Genomic DNA, 19,314 nt, shown 5'->3' on the forward strand with positions numbered 1-19,314 from the left:
AATGACACACAGGGGATCCCGGGAGCAGGCAGGGATGACACCTCCATTTGCCTTGGATAATCCTTAGGTCTAGCTAAGGCCTTGTACTGGAAAAAATAAATGCGTATAACTTTTTATTTTTTAAGATATAAACATGGAAGTTTGAGACCTTACAGATGCCATGGAGGTGCTCATGTATGCCAAATTTCAGACAGATCTGTGCAGTGGTATCCCTGTAATCCACTGCTAAAAATACGATTTTTCAGGCAAACCACTCAAAGCAAAGTGCTATAACGTCCTCATTTTTCATGAGACAAACATGTAAGTTGGAGATTTTACAGATACCCTGGAGGTGCTCATGTGTATCTGTAAGGTCTCATGGGCAGAGACAGGCAGGCTGGCAAAGAGGCAGCTATGCAGGCATAATTTGAGTGAGTATGCAATAGATCCATGGGGTTGACTCACCAGATCCGGCTACTCCACAACACTGCCCCATGGGCACAGACAGGCTGGCAGAGAGGCAGCTATGAAGGCAGGCACAGAGAGGCTGGCAGAAAGCAAACAAACTGGTCCTGTGGGGCAAGCACAGGATAGGAGAGGCAGCAGGCAGCTATGGCCATGGAGCACTGGAGCAAGTATGCCATAGGCTTGTGGGGTTGACCCACCAAGCTTATCTACATCTCCCAGGCACCAGGAGGACAGAGAGGCAGGCTGGCCCAGAGAGGCTTACAGAAACAAACAAACCAGCCTTGTGAGGTGGGCACAGTGGTTCAAAACATAGACAGTGAGAGATGCGTTGACATCCCCTTTCAGGGTCCATCTTATGGCACTGTAAGCAGCAAAGTTAACAACAACAACAACAGCAACAACAACATAAAGAGCCTGCCTGATTCTTATAAAGTTGTAGAAGACGATTCACTCATGATGGCAGCCGCACATTCAAAATGCAGCTGATGTTACATGACAATGCATGACTCATGCCCTGAATCAAAGCAAGAAATTCACAAACCAGCCCTGCGAGGTGGGCACAGTGGTTCAGATCTGAGGAGATGCACATCCCTACTTAAAACACATTCGATTTTTTAAAAAAGATGTTATTGCTTCTAATAAATCAGCCTGTGCACTAAACTCATTGCACTTGCATGAAAGCCTTTTAATGGCCCAAAACAAATCTTGTCCTATTTGAATTTTTCCAAATTTTGGGAACTATTTATCCATAGAAAAGAACCATGAATACACCATTTGAAAAAAGGGAAGAAAAACACACACCCTTACATGATCTTCAACACATGTGCCGGACAGTTTTCATTTTAGTGGTTCCCCCCATCGTCTAATCCCCTTTTCAAGGGCATTAAAAGTCTAATCAGGGACACAGAATTATTTTGTGATGATGAAAAGTTAAATATAGACTTTAACTAGTAGAAGTTAAGTAGCACAGTTAGCACTCAATCAGAAGAGTTGCAGTTAATTGAAGTGCTAGAGATTATTGTAGAATATATCTGCATAGTAACTTATTCCATGGACATTAGTATTTTAGTGGCAATGTTGAGATTACTTCATCATAAAGCTAATGATCCTTACACTGAGATTAGGGCTGTTTGGGCCACATGCAACAGCTTCTCGGTGTTACACAAAGTGCTCACGCACCTTTTTAAAAGTGGGGTGGTGAGTCTAGAATAGGTGAACACACATCAAAACATCATGAGGCCACTTTGACATAACTGGAGTGCCATAGAACTTCATTAAACATGGAAAAGCAACATGAAGAGGCCAATGATAGACCTGTGAGCTCATGGACTCCAGAAACAGCAGGGGCTGTTGGTATAACCAGCAGATGTTAAAACCAGCATTCCTAAGCAGATGAATTGAGCAGGAATGAAGAAAGCAGGGCGAATCCAATTTGTGATCCAGATCTCAAAAAACAAATACACCGAAAGGTGTAGTATGGGGTCTTCGTTGCAAACAAGGGTGTTGAGAGACAGAGGCTTCAGCACCCTGGACAGATCCTGGCTGATCACTTGTTCTAATGGAGTCTCAACTTCAACTGAGCCCTTAGGAAGTTGCCTTATCTAGCTCTTCAGGGGTAGGCAATGTGATACCCTCCAGATATTTTGGATTACAACTAGCGATGGAGTGAAAATCCACCTGGGCCTGCGAGGGCAGTGGATGCCCTGCGTCTGGCCCTCATGGATCCAGGCAGATGTGTCCAGCAGATTATTGCCCTAATGCTAGCAAGGGGTACAGGTCAAGGCAGAACTGTTCCATCCTGACCTGCACTCCATTTGTCCTTCCCCCCACTGCATTAATGTTCACTTCCATTAACACAGTAGAGGAAAATATGCAACTTCCCCAAGCCTGAGGAAATTGCATATTTTCTCCCTCTCTACTCTAATGCCAGACTGGAGAGAGAAAACATGTGATTTCCCCAGGCTTGGGGAAAATGTGTTTCTCTCTCCCACCCCCTGCACTACTGGGGAACTTTAAGGCCCTATTAGCAGGTCCTTTAAGGTGTCCATCAGCAGGTGTGTGTGTGTGTGTAGGTTTTTTTTTACTCCGACGGAGTCTTTCCCTGCCATACCTGCAGATGCCAAGGACTGATGCTTAAAGGGGCAGCCCTCAGGCCTTAATATGAATGCCACCCCTCCATCTACTCCGACCTGGTGCGTAGTCTGAGCTTTCTTGTGGAGAAGGTCCTGGTTCCTCAGAGAAGTCAAGCTTAAGAGGCGTTGTTTCTGGAGATTCCATTGATGGGGTTTTGTTGTTTCATGTTCTCCCGACTGTCAGTTTCAGGTTCACTATTGGGGCTTGAATCAAACGCCTTCATTGCTGATGCTGGCTCATCCAACCTGACTGGTTCTTCCCCATATGCTTCTGAGTCCTGGCTGCTGTTCAAGCTCCAAGAAATGACACCATCGTACATAGAAATATTCAAGCAGATAAAGACCAACAGCGCAGCTAGGGATAAGCCAGTGGTGTTGAAACTCTATGGCCATCAACCACAGTGGCCATAAATGTCCATTTCTCCTTTATGCCTCCTGTAGTTTTCAGCCAGAGATATACAAAAAGTAAAGAGCTCCCATGATAACTTTAAATTGCGGCTTTGCTCTCAGGAGAACATGTTTGCAGGTAAGTCCTGGCGGCAGCAGGAGGCCAGGGAGGGTGGGGATGGAGAATTTTATAATTTTTATAAATGTTTATTCCAACTTCTGCTCTTTTCCATTTCCTTAATAACTTACAATTTAACCCTCTCCCCAATGGATTTCGGAACAGCTTTTCTCTGAAAATATTCATTTTAAAACACATTTTTATCTGTTGTTCAAGCCAATTACTCCGTTAGAACATTCAGGAGGTTCTTCAGTTGATGGCAACCAATCAGCACATGAGTCAAGGAGGCATGAATCAGATCAGTTCAGATCAGAATCCAGAAAGACCAAATTCTGCAAACATTCCTGAACCCAACTTCCATGCAATGTGCTTATGTGAGTATGTTGTACGGGTGGTGGTGGTGTCCTGTTGAACTTAGCTGTGTCTTGATTTCTACTCTAGGTATGCCCATGAGAGGCATATAGGCCAGACATGGTGGGAACTTCTTATCCAAATGACTATCATTTTAAAGAAGCCAAAGAAAACTCTAGCTGACTTGTTATCAGTCAGCTCTTCAGCATCAGATGCATTGGTGGTTTTAAAGGGTAATTTAAACATTTTTACTATCCTACATGTTTTCTTGTAAGACATGGCAAATGTGCAGGCAATTATTTAAAGGTTGGCATTTTCCTCAAAGGAAATATTTTTAAGCAGTTTTGAAAAGTCAGTAACGGCTGCTGAATACTCAACAATGACATCAGAGTAATATGACAATATTTGTGAAAGATGGAGAAGAAGACATCTTCCCAGAGAAACAGAAGTATTTTTTTTTTTGGCTTGAAAAAATAGTTTGTAAAACGTATTTCTTTTTTTAAAAAATTCAAGGTATATAACTTTAATATTATTGTTTCTTTTCAAAGTTATAGTCAAAGGGGTTTTATCTTGAAGACAATTTTGGGGAATGTACTCATGAGTGTATTGTCCTTAGAAATGAATGCATATAAACCATAACTGATTTTGGCACTAGGTCTTATATTTCAAATAGAAAGCTGTTCTGTTCTATATTTTCCGGAATTTTAGAAAGGTTTACCAATAAGTAATTTCTACGATGTTGTGAAGCCTGAGGTAGAAAATCCAAATGGTACCTCACCCAGCAAAAAATAAAATTATTTACAGCGTAAATTGTATGAATGTCTGCTCATTCAGTTCTATGGGACTTACTCCCAGCTAAATGTGTATATGACTGCAGCTTTAAACAATTATGTGCCATCATCTGCAATGGTGCCCATAATCAGCTGCCTAAAAAAATCCCAATCTACATCAGTTTGCTTAATAGTAGGGCCACATAAACATCTATTTATTTTATCTATCAGACTCTCTTCATTGTTAACATGTCTAGCTGCAGAAATGTTTTAATAATAGAAGACATTCTAGAGATAATAATTGTTCAGACAATCAAGTCCCATGTGGGCAGTCATATGAATAACACTAAGTAATGTCTTTTCAGGGCCTTTTCGGTGATGGCACCCTGGTTGTGGAATGCCCTCCCCAGAGAGGCTCACCTAGCACCTACACATTGTAGTCTTTTTGGCTCTGGGTAAAGGATTTTATTCTCCTGGGCATTTTAGGGTGTAATCCCATGGGACCTGGTCTTGATACTTGTAAGCCTCCTAACTCAGAGGTACATCTCCCAACCTGCATTTCAGCTAGATGTTTTTTTCCTCCCATCTAGCTGAGGCATTGCAGAATGAGTGTGAAGGAGACTGGAGAGGCCTCAGGATACCTTGTAAACTGGCCTCTTCAGTTCCCTCCCATCCCTGCCCAGTGGAATGCCCCCTTTACCTTCTTTCCAAGGTTGCTTTTGCAACCTCAGAAAGGCAGCCAGCTCAGTTCACTACTCCCAGTTATGGGGAGGGTGCCTCATAGAGGAGTATTAAAAGAAAAAATGGTTATCCAATCATTATTGTGAGTTAACAAATAAGCTTTATGATATAAACTAAGATCTGGAAAACTGAATCCTCCCTCTTTAATTGACAACTGCATCTTCTTCAAATGGCTTAAGGCATCCAGTTGCACAGAGAACATTTTGGAGAGATGTAATGTCTTACGGCTTGAAAATATATCTTACACAACTCTTTCTATCTAATATAATTTTGGCACTATAAAATTGAATGTGGATGTTTAGGGTAGGGATGGCTTGACTTTTATGGTAAATATATTCATGGTAGGAATTAGGGGTGTGCACGGACCCCCCGCTCCGCTTCACTTGCAGATCCGCCATTTTCCGGATCGGGCCACTCCGCCCTGCCCCCGCTCCGCCCACTTCCGCTCTGCTCCGCTCCGCTCCGCTCGGAGCTCCGGATCCGGATCCGGAGCTCCGTTTCCCCCCCCCATAGGCTTGCATTGAAAGCTAAAAAATTATACAACTTTTTTTCTGTTCAAGTTAGAAACCTCACGTTTGGCACCATGACACCTCATGGGGGTATACACACGCACGCCAAGTTTCAAAGCAATCCCATCATCCCCTGATTTTTGGGGAATTTTTGAAAAGCGGGCACCCCATTCACACCCCTTTCCATAGCTCCGTCAATTTGCACGTTAGAAACCTCAAACTCGCCACCATGAAAGCACGCCGAGACTCAAGGCAGTCCCATCATCCCCTGATTTTTGGGGAATTTATGAAAATCCAACACCCCTTTCCATAGCTCCGTCAATTTTGCACGTTAAAAAAACCCCTCAAACTCACCACCATGAAAGCTTATCCAGGGATACATACGCACGCCGAGACTCAAGGCAGTCCCATCATCCCCTGTTTTTTGGCGGGGCTTAAACCTGCAAAATTTGGAACTTCCAAAACTCCAAGTGAGCGCAGGAAGGACTTCTCCCCTGAGTCAAAGCCACACACACACAACATCCCTGCGAGGTGGGCAGGGGAGGAGGGAGGGAAGGCAGGCAGGCATGCAGCTGGCATTTCTGGGGGCATAAGGAAGTGAGCCAAGGATAAGCCAGTAATGCATATAAAATGGAATAAATCAATAAATAAACAAAGGAGGGGTGGAATTAAAAGCAGCAGTGTTGCTTAATAAACAGCAAGAAGATTTTTTTAAAAAAAGGCTATATCTGTCTTTTACCAGCAATAGGGGGACGTGCCCGGGGGAGGGGGAAGCAGCTGCCAGTTCAACTCAAGACAGCCACCAACAGCTCTGAGATTAAGAAGTAAATGCTCACTTCAACTCATAACAGGCATCGCTCCACCACTAAAAAGTGAACATTCATTTCAACTCATGATAGGCATTGCTCCACTGTTTTACTCTCTTTGGAAGACTCTAATGGCCTTCCAGTGCAGGAGAGAGTGGGGGCACGTCCACAATGAGATGCCCTAGGGGAGCTCATCCCCTTGCACCACATCTTTTCAGTTGTTCCCCAAAGTTAGGGTGGGGAGCAGTGCTGTGTTTCTATCTCTTATTCTTGGCTTAGTATATGATTTCAGGTTGTGTTTGTGCATTTGGTGGGGCTACTGTGTTAAAAAACACGGGGAAAAGCCCGTTCAGATGAAGAAAGAGAAGTTTCCCAGAATCCCAAGTTACCTGTTTTGCCTATGCCCTCCTCTAACTTTGGGATCATCATGACCGGGAGCTGACTCTGCCCCTCAGCCCTTTGAAAAAGGTATTTTTCCGGCCGATTTTTTAAAAACTTCTAGCGCACGACCCGTACAACGCAGAAAGTTGAGAGTAGTCTCAAAATGACCCCCATCCACGACTCTCTGTGCACAAGAATTTTCAGAACGATAGCTTAACCCCCCCCCAGTTATCCCCGATTCTTTCCCTCAATGCAATCCTATGGGCGAAAAGCCGAAAACGCCGTTTGAGCTGCGCGGTTGACCTGATTTTCAAAAAAATATAGCACGCGACCCACATGACGCAGAGAGGTGAGAGGGGTCTCAAAATGACCCCCATCCATGACTTTCTGAGCACAAGAATTTCCAGAACGATAGCTTCAAAAACAACCTAGTTATGCGTGATTATTTGCCGCAATGCAATCCTATGGCGAAATGTTTTCAAGATGGCGACCGGAGCGCTCCGCCTGAACTAGGAGCTCCGAAAAATGGTCGCTTCTCTTCGCCTTGCTCCTAGGGGTCCGCGGTCCGCTCCTACTCCGCCTCTGGGTAAGGCGGAGCAGGCCAATCCGCTACTGCTTCTACGCTCCTAATCGGAGCGGAGCACACCCCTAGTAGGAATGGCCATTAGCACGGAGGGGGGAAATGCATGATCTCCCCCTGCCAATGGGGGCCAATGGAGGCATGGAAGTGGGTGGGTAGAAATGCAGGGATTTCCCCAAGGCTGAAGAAATGGTGTATTTCCCCAGCCTTGGGAAAACCATGCATCCCACCGCTAATACTTTCATTAACAGGGCCTTTAAGGGCCCCATTGGAGTCAGGGAGAAACATGCGATGTCCCTCTCCATGCTAATGATGGCTGCTAATGAGCACTTTATGGAAGCTCCAGAAAGTGTGCTACCCCCTTGCACTGATGCGGGGAGCAGGGGGGCGGGGAGCCTCTGGAAAGTGCACATTTCCTCCACTACATACATGGGGAAACAATTGGGAAAAAAAAATGGGGAGGAGACACCCCTCCACCCCAAAAAACTTCCAAAATGCTGCATATTTTTTTTGAAAATGTGTTTGGGGAATGTGTAAAGGAATGCAACATATGAATTACTGATGACAAGACATTCACTTTAAGTATGTTAACTTTACCTGAAGTACTTAAATTAAATGATGCCCATCTTCCTCAGTCAAGAGGTATTTCCTCTAGTAATGCACTTCTTGACTGGTTCCGTTGCAGTACGACAATGGGACCAGTTACCTAGGGAGGTTGTGGGCTCTCCCACACTAGAGGCATTCCAGAGGCAGCTGGACAACCATCTGTCAGGGATGCTTTAAGGTGGATTCCTGCATTTGGCAGGGGATTGGACTCAATGGCCTTATAGGCCCCTTCCAACTCTACTATTCTATGGTTCTATTTATATATAGTTTAACTATTTGCAAGATATCTCTAGCCACAAATTTATCAAGATACTTCTGGTCACCCACAAAATTGCCATTTTGTAACAGGCATAAATTCAGATTTTGACCAATTGATAGTATAACCCAAAATGTACTAGAGGTATAAATTAATCTTATTAATTTTAGTACAGAAGACTTTAGCCTACTGATAAATAACAACAAATAATCTGCATATAAGGCTGTTTGATAATCTACCTACTCTTTGCACAAAACTGAAAAAGTGTCTATTCTGCCTAATTGGGCACACCTAAGGTTTCAAGCACATATCAAATATAAAGGGAGATAGAGGACAACCCTGCCTTGTGCTCACTCCAAACTAAAATCAGTCAATCAATAAACTGAAAGACCAATCGTGACATAGGAAAGAGATATACATTTCTAATCCATTTTATAAATTCCTGTGAAAATCCATTTTTTCCACAGTCACAAACATAAACTGCTAATATAATCTTTCAAATACTTTTATCACCATAAAGTAAAATAATCACAGCCAAATCTGTTCTTTTAGAATACAAAGCAATCTGATTTATTACAACACCAAAATTATCTACTCTCATTCTCTGGCAAATAAATCCCACTTGATCAGGATACACTAATGTATGTATCACACACTGAAGACTATTAGCCAGAATTGCCTTTAATATTTTAGCATCCACATTAATTGGGGAAATTGGTCTATAATTTGCACAGTGAATATGGTCTTTGCCAGATTTAGGATAACATATTTAAGCATCATATAAAGAAATAGATAAAGTGCCTGATTCAAAAGTTCCTGGCAAATATGATTATATTTGATTAATTTTGTTGTTTTTAACCAAAATGCCATGATCTTGCTAGACACCAGGACAATACTTCTGACTCAGTCAAGTCAATGCAAATGCTGCTTTAGATTAATATAGTCTATTCAATTCATGTTTAGCATGTTGTAGACTTTGAGAGAAGTCTTGCAAGGGACAAGCTGCAAACTGACATAATAAGGATACCACTGTTTTATCCAATTCCTCTGCTTCTTCTCCATGTTGCTGCTGCAGTTAACATGGCTGCATTGGGTGATGTTGAAGAATTTGATGTCAGTCAACCTGTATCTTAGGACTGAAGCAGAAAAAACCCACTTGGATTTGAGGAAGGCAAACAGTTTTCAACATATAAATATTTTGTGGGTTTTGTGTTTTTGCATACAAGTATCTTCAGTCATGGGAGTTCCCCCAACTGCAGTATAAAGTGGTACAGTCCCAGACACAGGTTTACCATCCTGTTTGTGAGAGCTAACATCACTGCCCCTCTGAAACTATTTGATAGTCTTTCATAGTAAAATCAACTCACACAGCAATCCTATAATGTCTACTCGGAAGTAGGTCTATCAAATTCAGTTAGAGCTTACTCCCATATAAGTGGGTATAGGATTGCAGCTTAAGAGGACTGTGAAACCTACATGTATTGTGGCATAAGCTTTTATGGACTAGTATCAACTTTGTCAGATGCATGACGTGTTATCTAGAACAGGTAAGGATATACACAATTATTAGGAGCAGAGGGAATGCTTGTAAATTGCAGAGTCAAAAGAGATCATAAAAATGCAAATAGGTTTGTCACATACCTGTCATTTAGGCTCGGAGTATCTTAGATGTCAGTGTTCCATTTCTCCTGATTGACTAGGGTCTAAATGAGCTCAATTCCATAAACAATATTAAAAATTAAAACAACAACACAACCACTCATTTTCAGTGAGATGTTGAAACACTACAGGATGCTCAAGCCACTTATGTTAAGAGAACACAGATAGCATTATATGACACAGGTTTATTTTTCTCTTTTTCTTCATATCCTTCTGGAGGGAGCTATAACCCCACCTGTGTAGGAAAGCTAAAATATTGTGAAAGTTTACTCAGAAACAACTGCGCTTTTGAAAAATCCAAGTATGGTCTCACAAATGCTTACTAAGGTTGAAAAGAACAATTCCTCATCAAAAAAGGGTTATGTTGGCAATGAGCCAGACAGTTAATTAACCACTTACCCAATTGTTACGTCCCCAAGACGTCTCAACAGGAGGTGTCTTTGTGAAATGTCCATATGCTGCTTATACGAATCGACCCATGATTTTGAAAACATGGATCTATAACTTTGATAATTATGCCTAGGTTGTAACTTGGAAAATGGATGTAGCTAACATCAGTTCTCTGGATTTCATTAATCTGCCTAAAGTTTTTTGTTTTTGTTTAATTATGCACTTTCTGAAATAAATCACAGGCATCTTGTTATCATTTTGTTGCTCCGTAAACTAACAATTGATGCATGTACTTGGAGCGGCTGTTTCCTGTAAGGATTTGTGTGTGTGTGTGATAATTTGAAGTGTCTGTTTATTGCTAACAGAACCATGCTGAGTGTTATTAGTTATGTCCCCATTTAGACCAGAACCTTTCAAACTTTTTATTCTGAGTCAGGGCTTTGCTAGACCTACTGGGTGTTCCGTGGTTGAGGAGCGGTGAAACCTGATTTTCCCGTTCAGGTGTGACGCCTGATGGTCCACACCTTCTGTGGATTAGCACGGTATTGGAGAGGGCTGGTTGAGGGAGTTTGCTCCGGTTGTGCTGCTGGCGCCTCGAGGACGGGTTGCGCAGCCACACTGGGCTGATTTCCGTGGGTTTTTTTTCCGCCCGCCGCACGATTTGTGCAAGTGCGAAAGACTGCAATCGGCGTAGATCACCAGCGCAGCTGGCAGCAGCAGCAGCTGCGGCTGAAGTGCTGCTGCTGCTGCTGCATGCCACCCCCCTCAGGCTGGGCAGAGGGGAGCCAGTCGGCATTGGGGGATGGCCCACAGGGGGCACGGCCAGGGAGTGGCGTTGTTGAGCGGCAACATTGATGCTGTCACTTCCTGATGGGGGTCGTGGCAGGTGTACTGTGACCCGAGGTCAGTCATCTGCATGGGCACTCTGTGCCTACATATCCCATCACGCCTCTGAGTGTCGCTGGCAATGACGGGCTCTGTGCCCTCCCCCATCCCAAGTAGCCAACCCACATCTAGGCGTAGGCATGGCAGCAGCCCAGAAACAGCTGCGCCAGCGGAAGCACATTGTCTGCAAGCAGCATATCCGGGAAGGAGAGGTGCCTGTGTGTGTGCGCGTCTATGCGGGAAGCGATAGCCAAGGGAGGGAAGCTATGGAGATTAGCCCTGAGGTAGCCATTTGTGCCCTTCTTGTGGGCATAGCCATGGTCAACGTGGCTGTGGCAGAGTATCAGCAGTTCTGTGCGGCTGCGGCTGCCAGGCGGCAGCAGTGGGAGGAAGAAATGGAGAGGTGGGTACGCCGCCGCACCGAGCTATGGGTCGCCCTCTGCCGAGCGAGGCTAGCCATGGTGGACGCATATGGTGATTACGTGTGCCACACAAGTCACCGCCATTGCTTCTGGGTCTGGCCGACGAGCAAGGACTGGTGGGAGAACTTTGTCCTGAAGGAGTGGGATGATGAGCAATGGCTGAGCAACTTCCGCATGAGCAGGGGCACCTTTTTTGAAATCGTAGAGGAGTTGCGGCCACATCTGGAGAGGAGGCTCACTGTCATGCAGAGACCTATCCCAATGGAGAAACGGCTAGCCATCACCATATGGAGGCTGGCTACTCCCTGCGTCTACAGGACCACGGCAGAGCAGTTCGGGGTAGGCTGCTCTACGGCGGCACAAATAGTCCTGGAGGTGTGCTTTGCCATGGAAATGAGCCTCCTAGGACGTACAGTCAAGATTGGGAACGTGGCAGAGGTGAGTGGGGTGTGGGGGTGGGGGAATGCGCTTGGAACAGGCGCTAACTTTTGTGGACGTCCGCAACTCTGGAAACAATGCACCTGTCAGTAATATGCCCTCTGTGTTTTCTGCCCCACAGATCATGAATGGTTTTGGGGCGCTGGGGTTCCCTCATTGTGTGGGGGCGGTAGATGGAACCCACATTGCTATCCAATGCCCAATACACCAAGCCTCAGAATATATAAACAGGAAGGACAAGTACTCCATGATTCTGCAGGGGACCTGCGACCACAGGGGCCGGTTCATCAATGCGGAAATAGGATGGAGCGGCAAGAACTATGATGCCTACATCTTTGCCAACTCAGCCCTCTGTGAGACGATGGATGCAGGTGTCTTCATGCCTACCTATCCCACCATCAGATTGCAGGGGCAGCAGATCCCACCCCTCATTGTGGCGGGTGGCGTGTACCCTTTGCGCGAGTGGCTGATGAAACCCTATGGTGGGGCAGTCACTCCACAGCAAGCCCACTTCAACCACTGTCTTAGGCGAGCACGCCTTGTGGTGGAGCAGGCGTTCGGCCGCCTCAAGGGGAGGTGGCGGAGCATAGGCGTGCGCCTGGAGCTGGCGGAAGAAAACATCCCCTCGGTCATCAGTGCTTATGTCATCCTGCACAACATCTGCGAAACCTGAATCTCCTGCACTGCTGAGCAGTGCAGGAGCAAGTTCAAGGGCCTAAAGGTGCCCTTCTTTGAAGCTCTGGAGTGCTACCGGGGTAGCCCTCCTAGGAGAGCCCAGCCCCCCTTCTACGTGCACCTGCATGAGTTGTGGGATTGGGCTGGGCGACTCTCGTGGGAGGAGCGGCGCCCAACAAGAAAGTGCACTTTGTTTCACTCTGCCCCATCCCCCAGCAGTGCAGCCATGCTGAAGCTGCCCTGCACCACCTGGTATAAGCATTGCCCCTCTGTGTGCTGGTAGCACTCAGGCTCAGCCCAGTGCCTTTGGCACCTTGTCATTTCACCATCCCAGCCCAGCCCATGTATTATGCATGTTGGCAGCCAGGTGCAAAGGCCAGCCCCCATCCTGGTTCCATGTAGGCAGTGGTCCCTAGAGCTGCTCACCACGCCCATCCAATGTGGCTCCCAATGTGGCATCACATTGCACAATGAATGTCCTGCCCAGTGTTGCCCACTAACTGATGCATACCTGCCTATTACCTTCACAGGGCTTCAGCGTGCCCAGCTCCGGGCAGTGATGCCAGAGGAGCCCGTGGCAGCAGAGGAGAAGGAGCACCCAGTGGAGGAGGGCAGTGGGGAGGGAGCCCCCCTTCTGAGGTGCCCCCCCGAGCAACCTCCCTGCAGCCCGCCCACCGCACCACCTGGTAAGTCCACACCCCTTCCACAAGCAGGGGTTGGTGCAGGTGCCAGGCACCTTCTGGTTGGGGGGTGGGGGTAGAGGCCACATGCATTGGAGAGGGAGTGGTGGCCATCAGTATGGTGGCATCCAAATGAGCAGGTATGTGGATCCCCTTGTAGGTTGCACTCCCTCTACAGGTGCTGAAAAAACTTTAGCAGCTATGGCGCAACCCAAAGGGTTGAAATTAGCTTTTTTTTGTCCCAGTTTGGTGGTGGTGGGGCACATGCAGCCAGCAAGCTCTGTGTTGTTCTTACCTGGTATGAAGGTTGACTTTCAACTTTTTCAGAACTTTTTTGAGACCCACCTTTAATCCCAGCCTGCAATATGTAAGAAGAGCCTAGCTGGATCAGACCAATGGTCCATCTAGTCCAGCATTACATTCACACAGTTGCCAACCAGCTGTCGATCAGGGACCCACAAGCAGTACACGGTACAACCCCAAATGGCTTTCTCCTTCTCATCAAATAACAACAACAACTCTCCCCCCCTAAATATCTATGCAAAAAAGCAATGGTGTTGCTAGTGGGGACAGGCCATGACAGCCTTGTGGCATTACCTACCAGCTACATCCAATGACAAAGCCAAGTTTCCATTTAGATGGGAAGAACTGAGCAAAATGTCTCATGGGTAATTTATTTATTCACTGGTTTGAAGATTTGACTCAGCATGGAGCATTTGTTTTTGTTTGTTTATGCATCTTCTCAACGCAGGTGGTTGTTGTTAAATTCATAAACAAGAAGCCAGAGATGAATTTTACAGATACATCATGAAAAGGTATGGTACATATTCTGATGTGTCAGAAGTAGAAATGCTGTTAAATTTGACAAGCAAGAAGAAGCTGTTCCATGCTGCCAATGAATAAATCCAATTTAATACACAACAAAATTTATTCCACTATTATGTTACAATGATTTCCAATTTTTCCTGTTATTAGTACCCATCTCTCAGGTTCTATTACTCTGCATTGTTTTGTTGCTTCCATGACAGATCAGTAATGGGCTGGATTTGCCAACATTGCAGAATAAGTGATATACAATAAAGCTAGGCCTTCCATAGCTTTTAATAGCCCAGCCATGGTTTTGCCATCATGTAAGAACTTAAGGTGGTGGCTAAATATTAATCAACAGGGCCCCCCAACACAGTCACCTGTGGAGACCTCCAATGGCACCCGTGAAGGGGTCCCCAATGTGGCATCCATGGGTGCCCACATATATTTTTTAAAATTAATCCTTTGTTTAATATACATACATGAATTTGTATACATCCATACCGCTGAATACATATGAAATGCATACAACTCCCTAGCAATTATATATAGGGTTCAACAAAAGCAGACCAAATATCCAAATAGGTATTCACTTGAAGGTTGTTTATATGCTATCCGTTCAAATAGTGAAAGCACTGTAAAATCCTCAATCAATTGCATTACAGGTGGTGAGTATTTATCCTTCTAATTAGGGGTGTGCACGGACCCCCCGCTCCGCTTCACTTGCAGATCCGCCATTTTCCGGAGCGGGTCGCTCCGCTCCGCCCCCGCTCCGCCCACTTCCGCTCCGCTCCGCTCGGAGCTCCGGATCCGGATCCGGAGCTCCGTTTTTGCCCCCCATAGGGTTGCATTGAAAGCTAAAAAAGTAAACAACTTTTTTTCCGTTGAAGTTAGAAACCTCACGTTTGGCACCATGACACCTCATGGGCGTATACACACACACGCCAAGTTTCAAGGCAATCCCATCATCCCCTGATTTTTGGCGAATTTTTGAAAATCAGGCACCCCATTCACACCCCTTGGGATAGCTCCGTCAATTTGCATGTTAGAAACCTCAAACTCGGCACCAGGGCAGCTTATCCATGTGTCCACATGCACGCCAAGTTGCAAGCAAATCCCATCATCCCCTGATTTTTGGCGCGGCTCTACCCTCTAACGCACCACCCATAACCCTAATTCACACCCCTTTAGATAGCTCCGTCAATTTGCACGTTAGAAACCTCAAACTCAGCACCATGATAGCTTATCCACGTGTCCACATGCACGCCAAGTTTCAAGGCAATCCCATCATCCCCTGATTTTTGGCGAATTTTTGAAAATCGGGCACCCCATTCACACCCCTTGGGATAGCTCCGTCAATTTGCATGTTAGAAACCTCAAACTCGGCACCATGAGAGCTTATCCATGTGTCCACATGCACGCCAAGTTGCAAGCAAATCCCATCATCCCCTGATTTTTGGCATGGCTTAACTCACCCCAAATTGTCCCATTCTACAACTATGTCAATTTGCATGTTTGAAACCCCAAAGTCGGCACCATGATAGCTTATCCACGTGTCCACATGGACGCCAAGTTTCAAGGCAATCCCATCATCCCCTGATTTTTGGGGAATTTATGAAAATCGGGCACCCCATTCACACCCCTTGGGATAGCTCCGTCAATTTGCATGTTAGAAACCTCAAACTCGGCACCATGAGAGCTTATCCATGTGTCCACATGCATGCCAAGTTGCAAGCAAATCCCATCATCCCCTGATTTTTGGCGCAGCTTAAACTTTTTAACTCACCCCAAATCAAGTCCCATTCTACAACTACGTCAATTTGCACGTTAGAAACCTATCCTTTGGTCCCATGACAGCTTACCCATGTGTCCCCATGGACACCAAGTTTCAAGGCAATCCCATCATCCCCTGATGTTAGGGGAACTTTTGAAATTTGAACACTCCAGTATGTCAGGGATTTAAAGTTGCAATTGCAGACAGCTCAATGGGGCCAGTTCCAAGGCAATCCCAACATGCCACGAGATAACCCTAAATCTTCTGGCACATTTGAAAAAGGGATTATTGAACTTGATAAAGTCTAAGTGAGCGCAGGAAGGACTTCTCCCCTGAGTCAAAGCAAGACACATACACCATCCCTGCAAGGCGGGAAGGGGAGAAGGGAGGGAAAGCAGGCAGGCAGCATGCATTGTAGTGCCGCAAGGATGGCTTGAGCACTAACGCATAGCAAACCAACCCATAAGTGGGCGCAAAGTGAGGCAAAGATGGCTGGTTCTTTCTTTCTAAGCCAGCAGTTACGCCTTGAGGGGCACAGAGGAGGACGACTGGGAGCAAGCGTGCCGGAGGGTGCTGGGCACGAACCGCAAAGCCCATCTCCCAGGCACCAGGCGGGCAGAGCAGGCGAGGAGTCAGTCCTGGCAGATGCCCCACCACAGCAGCACCCCGGGGGAGGCGGGCAGACAGGCAGGCAGGCATGGGTTGGCGGGCCCAGAAAAGCTGGTACCTTGCACAAGTAAGCCATAGATCTGCGGGGGAGTCAGTCCCAGCAGATCCAGCTACCTCACAAGGACGGCTCCCAGGCAGGCGGGCAGGCGCCTCCACTGTAGTGGCTGTGCTCAACTCGGCGGGCGCACTACAAGACGAGTTGAAGTGAGAGCTCACTTCTCAGGAAACGTAGTGGCTGTGCTACGGGAGATCGGTGGACTGCTGGAGCTTAGCTTTTTCTCTGAGGGGAAGTCCATGAGTTGAAGTGACAGCTTGCTTCTCAAAGACAGGGTTACAGCGGAAGAGGGGTGGGACGAGACCGGGGAGAGAAGCTCGACCAGTGACTACTACTAATCCCCACATCCTGGAGGACCACAGCATCCGCAGTAGTGGCTGTGGTGAAGTCAATGGCTGTCATGAGTTGAAGTGAGTGCTCACTTCTCAGGAGGAAACTTAAACTGTCCCTGTGCAGTCAGTGGTTGGGGAGAGAGGCACGGACAGCTGTGCCTCCACCGTAGGGGCTGTGCTCAAGTGTCTGAACTTGAAGTCGAAGTGAGAGCTCAAAATTGCTCCATATGAGACTGGGGCGAGAAGCTCGACCAGCGACTGCTACTTATCCCCACATCCTGGAGGACCACAGCATCCCACACAAAGTGGCTGTGGTGAAGTCAATGGCTGTCATGAGTCGAAGTGAGTGCTCACTTCTCAGGAGGAAACTTAAACTGTCCCTATGCACTAAGTGGCTGTGCTATGGGTGTTCGGTGGACTGTTGGAGTACCAGCCGCAATTGGGGAAGTGAATGAGTTTCAGTGAAAGGTTGCTTCTCAAAATCAGCACACAGATCAAGGACTCCATTTGATCCCCGAGCTATCTAAAGGGCGACCCGTGGACTGCTGGAGTGTAACCTCCCTCACCCTCAATTGGGGAAGTGAATGAGTTTCAGTGAAAGGTTGCTTCTCAAAATCAGCACACTGATGGAGTCACCCAGAGGTCCACAGCCTCTATGTAGTGGCTGTGCTGAAGTCAATGACTTCCATGAGTTCAAGTGAAAGGTTGCTTCTCAAAGGCGAGGACTCGCCTGTTTGCTTCTCAAAAAACCATACTTCTGGATCAGGGAGTACGTCTTCCACTCCCAGGGCACTCCAAAGGGCGACCCGTGGACTGCTGGAGAGAGGCAGCCTGGCTAGTGGTGGTGGTGGTGCCAGGCATTGCCTTGCCCCCTGCTTGCACCTCACCTAAACGTGCAGTCAATCATGGACAAACGGTTGTAAACCGCCCAGAGAGCTTCGGCTGTGGGGCGGTATATAAATGTAATTAAATAAATAAATAAATAAATAAATGGAGTCTTTTGGAACTGGGTGGAAAACTATCCGGATGAGTTGACTAAGCTGTACCGGACGCCACAGAAATGAAATGAACTCAAGTGCGGTGCTTTGCCCTCACATTCAGTCACACACACGCACGGTGACAAACTCTGCCTAGTGCCTACAGAGAAAAAACCAGCCTGCCTGAACTGTAGTGTGCCTGCCAACCCAAGGAGGGGTGGAATTAAAGGGAGCCTGCCTGTCACTCCCACGAGGGCTTGAGGGTGGGGTATCCCAGCAGGGGGAGATTGCCCTTCAGAAAGACCAGCTGCTCCACCAAGTCCGGCTCCAAGCGAGAGCGGTGAGGGGTCACTATGTCGCCCGCCATAGAGAACACCCTCTCGCTTGGAACACTGGTGGGTGGGCAGCTGAGTCGATCCATGGCCACCCGCGCCAGGTCCGGCCAAATCTGAAAACGGGATGACCAGTAGGCCAGGGGGTCCATGGAGGAGTCCTCGATGGGCTCTGACAGGCAACGCTGCACGGTGGTTGCAGCGTCATCCTGGCTGGTGGCTGGGGAGGGTCTCTGCCCAAACACGGTGTGCAGAGCCTCTTCCCAATACCCCTCGCCTGTGCTGCTGCTGGGAGGGATGCAGGTGAGGCTGCTGCTGGTGCTGCTGGTGCTGCTGCGGGGAGGGGTGGCCTGCTCCTCTGCCTCACTCTGCCCCACCCTCTTGGCGCATGCCGCCCGCACTTCGCCCACCAGCGTTTCCACCCAGTGCTGCCTGCTATTTGGCCCACAAAGCCCATCCTTCACACGAGGGTCGCACATGGCTGCCAACATGTGGACCCTGTCGGTTTGGATGGGCTCCAGCCTCCGCGTCACGCCGTCCCTCAGCCTAGTCACCGCTTCGCGGACCTCAGGCTCGAAGCGCCTGCCGGTGACGGGATCCCTGTACTCCAGAAAGTCGCCCATCTGTTTCTGGAGATGCCTGCATACAGGGATCACCTGGCTGAGGAGGGCAGAGCTTTTGCTCAGGGTCTCGGTGGCGTTCAGGAACGGCTTGAGGACCGCCACCAGCTGGGACATGGCGTCCCACTGCTGCTTGCCCAGGTGGTGGACGCCCATGTCCCTGACCCTGAACAAGTCGTGGATGGCACGCTGTTGCTCCACCATCCGCTCCAGCATCAGGTAGGTGGAGTTCCAGCGTGTCACCACATCCTGCACTAGCCTGTGCTGCGGGAGATTCAACTCCTCCTGCTTCTCCCGCAGCAAGCGACTGCCCTTGACGCTGTGGTGGAAATGGCCTGCCACCTTTCTGCAGCTCTCCAGGAGGTTACGGATCCCGGACAGGGGACCGAGGTTGGGCTTGCTGCTGCCCATCCCAAGGCCATCCCTCACCACCAGGTTCAAGACGTGCGCGATGCAGCGGACGCCCTCGAATCCGCCGTCGCGCACCGCCTTCACCATGTTGGCTCCCCCGTCCG

This window comes from Elgaria multicarinata, chromosome 7 (genome assembly GCF_023053635.1).
Source record: "Elgaria multicarinata webbii isolate HBS135686 ecotype San Diego chromosome 7, rElgMul1.1.pri, whole genome shotgun sequence".
NCBI classification, from domain to species: domain Eukaryota; kingdom Metazoa; phylum Chordata; class Lepidosauria; order Squamata; family Anguidae; genus Elgaria; species Elgaria multicarinata.